Here is a 10,719-nt window from a genome sequence, read left to right as displayed (position 1 = left end):
GCGCCAATTATGTCCCGATGCAGCGGAGCGATTCTGCACTTTTTGAAGCTCTTGATGGCTTTGGTAGGTGTGACCGTTTACAAGTATGCCTCGCCGAGGAAACTGGCCACTTGAAAAATGGTTATAACTCCTCCAGGGCTGTACTTGAGAAATTTCTCCACAGCCTGTGCATACAGGATGCTCATAGACCACATGGTCGTGACGTCAGACGGTTGCAGCGGTTGCAGGCGGAGACTGGTGTGAGGTGGTATGGTTCTGATGGTCACATGGTTGTCTCTGAGAGATCAACCATTTCGAGGTTGCCGGTATGGCTTAGATGGCCATCCATGACGAGCAGAATCGGATCGTCCGCCGAAGGCTTGACATGCTTATGAAAATGGTCGAACCATTTCTTAAATATGCGGCTTAGCATTCATCAGAACTAGCAAACTGTTCTGGGCGGTTGCGCTATGCCCCAGGATTTTTGTTCTCACGAAGTCGTGGTAAAAAGCAGCCTGCCTGCTAGCTCCTGCTCCTGCCCTTGGCTCCCACCAACCGTGTGTTATAAACATTGACCGTGCGAAGCATAATCCGCCAAAAGCTAGCCTTTCTAGACTTTGCGATAGGCAAATGGGGCCCCAGACAATCCGATATAAAAATGTTTATTTGAAAGGCATATAACAGTCCTGTGGCTTTCTTCACAAATCCCCGCCACTTATCTCCGCGGAACAACGCGTCGGCAATAAGAAGTGCTGGGTGACCGTAGTATATTAATTTAGCGGTGGTGGCGCCAGCAATTTAGCTTTTAAAGAGGGCGCCCGCCCGGCTTTCCTACCCTGGCCGTATTGCTCCATGCCCCACATTCCGCGTGGCCTATAACTGCACAGCGTCTGCCGTGGACACATGTTCATTTAAGTTTACCATCAATCATCCTGCCCCACGTATTAGGATCCTTCGATCGCTGCGATCGTTACGTTCTCTCGTTCCATGTCAATGACACCGGCCGCAATGCTACAACACAGCACCAGGTAAGGGTCCGCCCAACATGACGTGCTAGGGACATCTAGCGGGTGATATTGTACTAGCGCTTTAACATTTAACCGCTTCAAACGAACGATAGCGCTGCGTTATCAACTTGTGTGGTTGGTGTGCTAGCACCCTGGGGTACATTGTACGTTATGCATTTCAGACGATCAGGCGTGTCCGTAACGCATCACTGCCAGCTGCTACGTTTTTCAAAAATCTAGCAGACATTAATGACAACGGAATAACCAACAGTGGTCCTATTCAATCGGGGGAGGGTTCCAGGCACCCAACTTTGAGTGAGAAGTTGGTCGAAGCCGCGAGAACCCAGTTTTGGCGTATTCTGAAGAATGAGTTTAGCTTTAAGCTAGATTACAGCCACACCCTCGGCCCAAACAAATTTTTACGCAAAACCAAACCCCTGCTAATCACTAGATGCCCCCGCGAGAGCCTACCGATTGCACTGGCTTCCACGTCTAATGCCAACTGCATGTAAAATGTTCGATGATTTAACACCTGCCAATCAACCTAGCAAATAAGGCGGCAAGGAAATCGAGATGGAGTACATCTAGATGGCCACAAAACAAAGGCAGCTGCAGGAGTAAAGCATAGCGCGTAATGGTTTCCAAAGAACCAATATTTTGCTTAACAGCCACCAGACGTCACGTGACCTTAACTGTACCGTAAACCCCCTGGGGTATGGATGGAACATGAATAGCGCTTTGCATCTATGTTGGAGGGGTCTTACCCCAGACTTAACTTGGCTTGTTCGAAGTAAAACCCTAAATCCCCAGAAGGTCGCCAAAAAATGGCGAAAACGGCAACGAAATATGAACAGGTTAGTTCTGCGTGGAAGTCCACAGACGTGCAGCGCATGTCCGAGGTATGGCTGTCGCCTGACACTGTCACGCTTTCTGGCATTGGACTCACCAGTCTCAGCATCGAACTGGTTCCTCTAGCGGGTGGAAGCTGCATTCTGGCCAGAACCGAGCAGTGAGGCGCCTGTCCGTTACTGGTGGCAGCAGCGTCCTGTGAGAGCTTCGCTCGAGAGCTTCTGTCTGAACGGCATGCCTGTCGCATCGCCTCACTCCGGGGAATATCTGCAGTTCCAGCAGACGTCATATCAGGGCGCACGGTCTGGTCCGCGGCAGGCGGCTGTGGACCGGACTCCACGTCACGGCTGCTGACCCTTCGGCTGCCGGGAGGGTCGTGTCCGCGGCGCTCCAACGACGCGAAAAAGTACCGCCGGCAGTGCGACCACGCCGACCGAGTTCGTCACGCCACGCCGGCTGACTTCAGGGTCGGGGAGGGTGTTCGGTATCAGCTGAGGCTTCGGCTAAGTAAAGGACGGCTTCGACACTCAGAGCCAACACAGGTCAGCGGATGCCGGGGTCCTGGCAGCTGTCGTCTGCGGAACAGCACGCCGGTCCTTGCGGAGCGGCCTTCACGTCTGCCTTGATTTGTCTCGCAAAGTTGTTAGCTTCATGTTCAGCTTTCACCGGACGTATGCTTTTTCTAAGCGTCTCGAAACGAGGTTATCACAGCTCCCCACCGTCTCAAACGGTATCACAGTCCGCTACGTCTCAAACAAGCGTATCAAAGTCCCCACCGTCTCAAACAAGAGTATCACAGCCCCGCCGCCTCAAACGGGAGTATCACAGCCCCGCCGTCTCAAACGAGAGTATCACAGCCCTGCCGTCTCAACCGAGAGTATCACAGCCCCGTCGTCTCAAACGAGAGTATCACAGCCCCGCCGTCTCAAACGAGAGCATCACAGCCCCGCCGTCTCAAACGAGAGTATCACAGCCCTGCCGTCTCAAACGAGAATATCATAGCCCCGCCTTCTCAAACGAGAGCATCACAGCCCCGCCGTACCAAACGATATCACAGTCCGCTACGTCTCAAACGAGAGTATCACAGCCCCGCCGTCTCAAACGAGAGTATCACAGCCCCGCCGTCTCAAACGAGAGTATCACAGCCCCGCCGTCTCAAACGAGAGTATCACAGCCCCGCCGTCTCAAACGAGAGCATCACAGCCCTGCCGTCTCAAACGAGAATATCATAGCCCCGCCGTCTCAAACGAGAGCATCACAGCCCCGCCGTACCAAACGATATCACAGTCCGCTACGTCTCAAACGAGAGTATCACAGCCCCGCGTCTCAAACGAGAGTATCACAGCCCCGCCGTCTCAAACGAGAGTATCACAGCCCCGCCGTCTCAAACGAGAGTATCACAGCCCCGCCGTCTCAACGAGAGTATCACAGCCCCGGCCGTCTCAAACGAGAGCATCACAGCCCCGCCGTACCAAACGATATCACAGTCCGCTACGTCTCAAACGAGAGTATCACAGCCCCGCCGTCTCAAACGAGAGTATCACAGCCCCGACGTCTCAACGAGAGTATCGCGGCGGCGCCGTCTCAAACGAGGGTATCACAGCCCCGCCGTCTCAAACAAGAGTATCACAGCCCCGCCGTCTCAAACGAGAGTACCACAGCCCCGCCGTCTCAAACGAGAGTATCACAGCCTCGTCGTCTCAAACGAGAGTATCACAGCCCCGCCGTCTCAGACGAGAGTATCACAGCCCCGTCGTCTCAATCAAAGGTTTCACAGCCCGCTCTGTCTTGGAACGAAGGTATCACAGCCCTGCCGTCTCAAACCAGGGTATCGCAGTCCTCACTGTCTCAGGGCCATGATGGTCGAGTGGAGCGGCAACAACGAACACTCTTATAAATACGCTTTAAAAGAACAGTGCCACAGGACACCAGTGTCAGCGATCTTTATATCAACAAGACCAGGTAACTGGGGTGCACGTGGTGAATAAGGAGAACGCAGCGATCTTTTTTGTTCGAAGACTTACTGGCATTATCCAGTCATAAGAAGGGGGACGCGGGACCGGCGATCAAAAGTCAGATTTGAAGGCCCGCAATAACATCAAGGGGCCCTGGCCCACATATCCTGGCCCTCAAATTTTGTCAGCAGGCCTCTTACATCAATCAAGCGTCCTGTGGAAGGAAAGGGCCATCATGGCAATCAGAGCTCACTGATGCTGAACAGGCAGCCCGTGTTAAACAAGGGCCATTTCAGTAGGGACAGACCAGAGCCCGCGAATGACACTTAGAAGGCCTCTCGCTTTGGTCCGGCCACTTAAACGATAACGGCCCATGTGTCGGCAAGGGGACCCAAGCCCTCCAGGACGCATTTGCTGGACAGGGACTAGAAAGCGACCCCAAATTTCAGTGGGAGGGGAGGGCCTCTTGCACTGGGCGCGGCCCTCTGGACGAACTTAGGCTCCTGTGCCAATAATTGGACGCTCTGCGCCGGTGAGGGACCATGTCGCGTCAGTGAGGCCCCCTGCGTCTATTCGGGATGAAGTGCTCCGGTTAGAGGGCCTCATAGGCAGGGATGAAACCGATGTATGATGGATCCCACTGAGGCCCCCGCGTCGACCGGTGGATCCCGGCCAATGCGTTGCCAAAATGTCAGCCGATAGGTACCCCGGGTTGTGACAGAAAGTCCTTCATCCCGTGACGGGGTAAGGTAATGGGCCCTTAGTGTTCTGTCCACGATGCTCCTTGCCCGGTAATGGTAATGGGCCTCCTTGGTTTTTAATAAAGTTGATAGAAGCGGGTTAGAATGTTGCATTGACATGGCTGGCACAAGTTTACCTGAGGATATTCATCTCTTTCCAGGGTCGACGAGTGAAACAAATCTTATCAAATGTTTTGGCCACGCAATTTTTAAGAGCAAAAAACACCGATCCCTGGCGCCGCAGTCTTTGTAAAAGCCACGCGGCGTTAGCAGCTGCAGCTGACGCGTGGCAGTGGGCCCCGGCCGCGCGAAAACCACCACGTGCGCGGGAAAATGCCCATGAGAGCTTTTGACAACCAATTAGCTTCGCTTCCGCACTAGATCAGGACATGCAATTCAACTGAGCAACTTTTACATCGATTAATTATATATAATTACAATATATTATATATAATTACATTATATATTGATTAATCTATATTAATCCCGTGAATTGATTAACAGTTGCAGCAATAGAGATGTCACCTCTACGTCGAATGTGCGTGGTACTGTGGAACGTGCTCTTCTTCGCCCGTCTGCCGGCTGCAGCTTGGTGTTAGCTGCGTCGCCCAACGTCTTACGGCCTTAGGAGATAAGAATGCTCGGTGCTGATGCTTTCGCTCCTAAAAATTACGACCGCACATGCTCAAAACATTGTCATGCAATGTGCTCAATAATCGATTCTTGAGAAAGGATGAACGTGTTCAGGCGGGCGGAGGCTGGTCATAACGGTAAATAGATGTTAAACACGTTTCGAAGCATCACGGCGTTCAGTCCACCGGCCTCCTCAATATCTATGCATCAGGAACAATACCAAAAATTTCACCAACGCCTCTAACTATGATTGACTTAGAAAGTCAGAATGAACATTTGTTATGTGATTGGCAGCGTTGGCTCATGCGATGTACCCATTTGAAACATGCTTATTTTATCTTGCTGACATATTCGGCATATTCGTGGAGCCTGTCTTAAGAAACAAGGAGCATAGGTCCTCCAAAATAGATTGGACCAAATTCGGTATTATTTTTGAGAACAGAGGGTGTTTGTACCGATGTCATTCATCAGCATCGGGCCTGCTCTCCCAACTTGGCAACACTGGTGGCGTCCCTTCATACACACGCCCACATATTGCTAGGAATACTCCAGTTTTGCGATATTCTTTTAATACTTCTTATTTCACCGGTGATGAGGCTCGTTGTCGCCAGGTTAGACTCATGCCGTTTAATGGCCCCTAAAAAGTTGTTTGCCTCTCTCCCCATCCGACAATAGACCCGCCACCACTGCATGAGTTTACGCATATATTCGTAATCACCAATAGCAATGTCTTTTAATTTTCAACACTAAGTAGAATGTTAAAAAGTTGTGTCATCACGCTTTTAAAGCGACTAAATAAAAGATGTTTGATCCTCGGACGTATTCATGCAACGTCGCAACATCATCACTATTTTACGTCTCCATGCGGTTACCACCGAGAAGATGCATTGCACAGTCATTGCACACTCGATGCACATTCGAAATCGCGAAAAAGTCGAAGGGGATGTTTGGAACGGGGTCCAGATCTCGGTGATGACCTTGCGCCACAATGAGGCGGAACTGAGGTGCTCACAGCCAGTACCATCTCACTATGGCATCTGCTAACACGCCAGTATCGTCTCACTACGACGCCTGTAAACACGTCAGTACCGTCTCACTATAGCATCTGCTAACACGCCAGTACCGTCACACTGTGACATCTGTGAAGACACCAGTACCGTCTCACTGTGACGTTTGCAAACACGCCAGTACCGTCTCACTGCGATGTCTGCAAACACGCCAGTACCGTCCCACCGCGACGTCTGTAAACACGCCAGTACCGTCTCACTATGGCATCTACTAACACGCCAGTACAATCTCACTGCGACGTCTGTGGGCCCGCCAGTACCGTCCCACTGTGACGTCTGTAAACACGCCAGAACCGTCTCACTGTGAGGTCTGTAAACACGCCAGTACCGTCTCACTGTGAGGTCTATGAACATGCCAGCGCCTGATGGATGACAAAGCACACAACCGTATAGACAGACATGTGGATGGATGGGTACAGATGGGACCAAGGCGTGAAGCCAACCGCGCCATGTGGGTATACACCAGCTACAACTAACAACCAATCTTAGAGGGGTTCAGCCCATGGTTCGCCAGAAATTGTCCGGGGGGCGGACAGTGTAACCTTGTCCGAAACCGATCTCGAACACGGATGCTGTGGCCAAACCCGAGGTAGAGTGGGCCTCGAAAACACACAGGCGTGTAGCTTTGTGGTTGTGATCAATGTCCACACAAAACATTCTTAGCTGGCGCGACACTTTGGTCACAACTGCAGAAATCGAAAAATCCCAGCGAGTTTATCGAATGTCCTGAATTGAAATGGTCGAGCCTGACCGGATTTTTAATTCCTTATCCTCTCGGCAGGTCAGTAATAAATTTTGGCGCGAATGCCGCATTAGTGTATTTAATTATGTGTTGTTATGCTCAGCTACGACCTTCGCTTTAACAGAAGGCACCGCTTAAGCGACGTTAGAGTGCAAACATTGCTTACATTGACGGTGCCCGATGTTTCAAGCTGGGCGTATGCATAAGCCCGGTTTGAAACGTCGAGGACTGGCAATTAACCAATGTTTGCACTCTTAACTTCGTTTAACCAGTACCTCCTGGTATATTGAATGTCCATGACTCGGGACTTTCAGCGCCGCGGTTTTCGGCATTATGAATTCAGAGTTAGGTATTATGATAGACACTCTGATCTCATAATGCCCAAAAATCAGGCGCTGAAAGCTTTTTTCTTATGTCAGTGAGTTTTCAGGTGTTAAGTGATGATAAAGGTAGATCCTTAGGCACAAAAGGTACTTAAAACCATCTAGGGTCGACCTTCAAACGCTTTGATGTAAGTCGGTGGTATTGCCCGCCGGAGACGTATGGCTTCATTAGCGTGTATTCTGCAGCATCTTCATAACAACTGACAACTTTCACATCCGTTATCGCCTTGCTCGTCCCACGCGCCTTAGGCGTTTTACTGGTTAATCGCCCAATAGTTTGGATAGATGAAAGTCAACAGCCACTGTTACCATGGAGACGCTTTCGCGTGCGTGTCCGACTCTAAGTCAAGGTCGCCGAACGCAAACGGTACGTGGAAGATGACCTGTTTGCAGGAACGGATCCAGGATTTTTTCAAGACAGGGGACACGCTTCACCACGCTTCACACGCCCCCCCCCCCCCCCCCCCTCCTCACAAATGTCATCGTTTAAACGAGCCCAAACAAAGAAAGAGGCAGACATGCTCGACATTGGACGTGCTGGTATAGCCGATCTGGAAATGATCATGAGAAGGTTTGAGAGCGATCTCTCAGAGATGAAAAACCAGCACGGAAATTGTCAAGATCAAATAAACGTCATCCAAGAAGTAGGTGGCTTATGTGGAGCTGCCATCATTGCTGTGGGCAGCAAACTGGATGCGGAAATAAATGAAAGGCTGGCGAGAGTAAACCCTGAAGAGGCTTTTAAAAAAGATACTGAAAGGCATGCTGTCAAGGACCCAGCGGTGGCTGACCGAACGCGTCGCGACATTAACGGAGATAGAACAAAGGAAAGGTTGGACGAAATGAAAGCAGCAAGGAACAAGTAGGATGGAAAGCGACGTGAGGGATGGTGTCTGGACAGGCACGATGACAACTCACATGGAACATGACCAGAGGCAAGGAATGCAGGGGGATGATTCTGATGGGCAGATGACCCAAGCTAAAGATGACGAGGGCGGTAAGGGGTGGATCGATGCAGAAAGGAAAAAGAAAAACAACAGCAGGCGAAAACGTGAAGCAGTCCTGATTGGTGGCAGAAACGTAAGACGGATCAAGGCTGCGGCCATAAATGAATTTGTCTTCCACCAAAATGTGTCATTTGTTGCAGCCACGACTTGATGTCGAGGGGCGCATGCAGAATGCATTGAAACGGAACAAAGGACAGGTAAGCTATTGACGTGACTAAAGATAGTGAAGTGATGCTACATTTATGAGCTGATGACGTGTTGAAGCATAGCGCAGATTTTATGCCGGAAAAATTGGGCAGCGCAGTAAAATTTGCACAACGGATGAGCAAAACAAAACAAGTATTTGTATGCTCGCTTGAAGAGAGACGAGTCGTTGGCTTCATGGTACAAGAAACGACAAAAACCGTGAACTCAGAACTTAAACAGCTATGCGCTACACATGGTGCCCAGTTCATAGACCTGTGGCCCAGAATACATCCTGTCTGTTTGGTGGACTTAACAAGACAGGAACACTCTACACTTTTGAAAGCGCGAGGAATGCATCTCAGCAGATCCTCAGTTAGTCGCCCGGTTTTTTAGATTGAAATAATCATTGACTTCTGACTACTCGGAAAAGTGTCGGGACATAAAAGCACTGGGACGGTCACATACACCAAAGAATCTAAATTTTCTAACTAATAATGCCAATAGTATTTGTGCCAATAATGAACAAACTGAATTCAGCTTATTGCTGCAAATGTATAAACTAGATGTTTGGTTATTACGGAAACTTATTTAAACGAAACTGTACACGATAAGCAACTATTCCAAGCAGGATTTCATGCATTGCACCGGGCCAGAAAGTTATCGGCGGTGAACAAAAGCAAGGGCGGAGGTATTATTATGTATCTGAAGAATGACTTGTCATGCCTTGTGCCTAACATCCAAGTTCCAGATGAATTCGAATTTTGCTGAAGCATCCATTGATTGTCTCAAGCAGACGGCAAAATACTAGCTGGGGTGAACCTTCCACCTGATGCAGCCGTGGCTCATCGGTAGGCACTTGCTGACCATCTTCTAGGAAGTGTTGACTTTCTCAAATATTCACGGCGAAGAGCAAGGATCGTCCTTCTTGTGGACTTCAACAGCGCATTTGATGCGGATGCGCTGTCTCGACAGCTTAACCTCCGACAAATGGTGACTGAGCCCACCGGAGGATCAGCGATTCTTGATAAAACAATAATGTCTCCCGGCACTTGGAACAACAGATCACAACACTGCAGTGTGGATCAATTGTGACCAGAAAAAGACACCGGCCAAATTCGTTCCGTGAGGCCACTTACGGATTCATCTATTAAAAAGTTTGGCAGGTGAATTTGTTCCCAGGACTGGCGAGGTGTCACCGACATGCAAGATATGGACAAGGCTGCTGAGATGCTTGAGAACAAACTCCAGTTGGCTTATGAGCAGTCTTTTCCCGAAATTTCGTACCAGCGCAGAATTAATGAACCTCTTTGGATGACAAGGCAACTCAAGACCCTCATAAGCCATCGAGACAGAGCACACAGCCGTCATCAGATCGACAAGTTAAAAAATTGAGAGAAGATGTACGTCAAGAGATTCAGGTTGCTGGTACCAGGTGGTACAAGCAACGGATGACAAAACTTGCTAGTGACGGAAATGGGTCCCGGTACAGACAAGTATGACGTTTAACTAATCGACAGCACGCTCCTTGGTGCCTGGAAATACCTGAAGCTGTAGATTCTAACTCTAAAGCTGAGCTTATCAATCAATTCTTTGCAGAAGTATGTACAACATATGGGCCGCTTCGGACTGAACAATTGCCGTGTTTTTTGCCGGCAGAAGAAATTTCACTCGACCTTCAGCCATGGCAAGTAGCCTATAAACTATCACACATCCGAGAAAAGATGGCTGTACCACCTGGTGAGCCACCAGCGCAGGTGTTGAAAGAGTTTTGTGTCGAATTGGCACCACCTCTCACCAACATATTTTATCGATCACTTAAGGAGGGCCAGGTCTCAACAGTTTGGAAGAGGGCAACCACCATTCCAGTTCCTAAAAAAAAACAACAACGAAGTCGCCAAGAGACCTGCGGCCTGCGAGTCTTACACCTACGCTTGGCAAACTTTTGGAACTGTTCGTTGTCCCCCTCATTCTGGCAGACGTAAGACCGCAAATAAATAAACGCAAATACGGTAATGTAAAGGGCGCCTCAACGTCCCAACGCTTGATAAGATTGCTGCACAATTTACTCTCTGAGTTGGATAAGCCAGACAAGCTCTTCTCTTCGGTTTTGTATGATTTCAGGAAGAGATTTGATCTCATTAACCATACAACGGTAATGCAAAATATGGTCA

This window comes from Pollicipes pollicipes, unplaced genomic scaffold, assembly GCF_011947565.3.
Source record: "Pollicipes pollicipes isolate AB1234 unplaced genomic scaffold, Ppol_2.1 Scaffold_4740;HRSCAF=5597_pilon_pilon_pilon, whole genome shotgun sequence".
NCBI classification, from domain to species: Eukaryota; Metazoa; Arthropoda; class Thecostraca; order Pollicipedomorpha; family Pollicipedidae; genus Pollicipes; species Pollicipes pollicipes.
Note: the sequence above shows the minus strand (reverse complement) of the source record.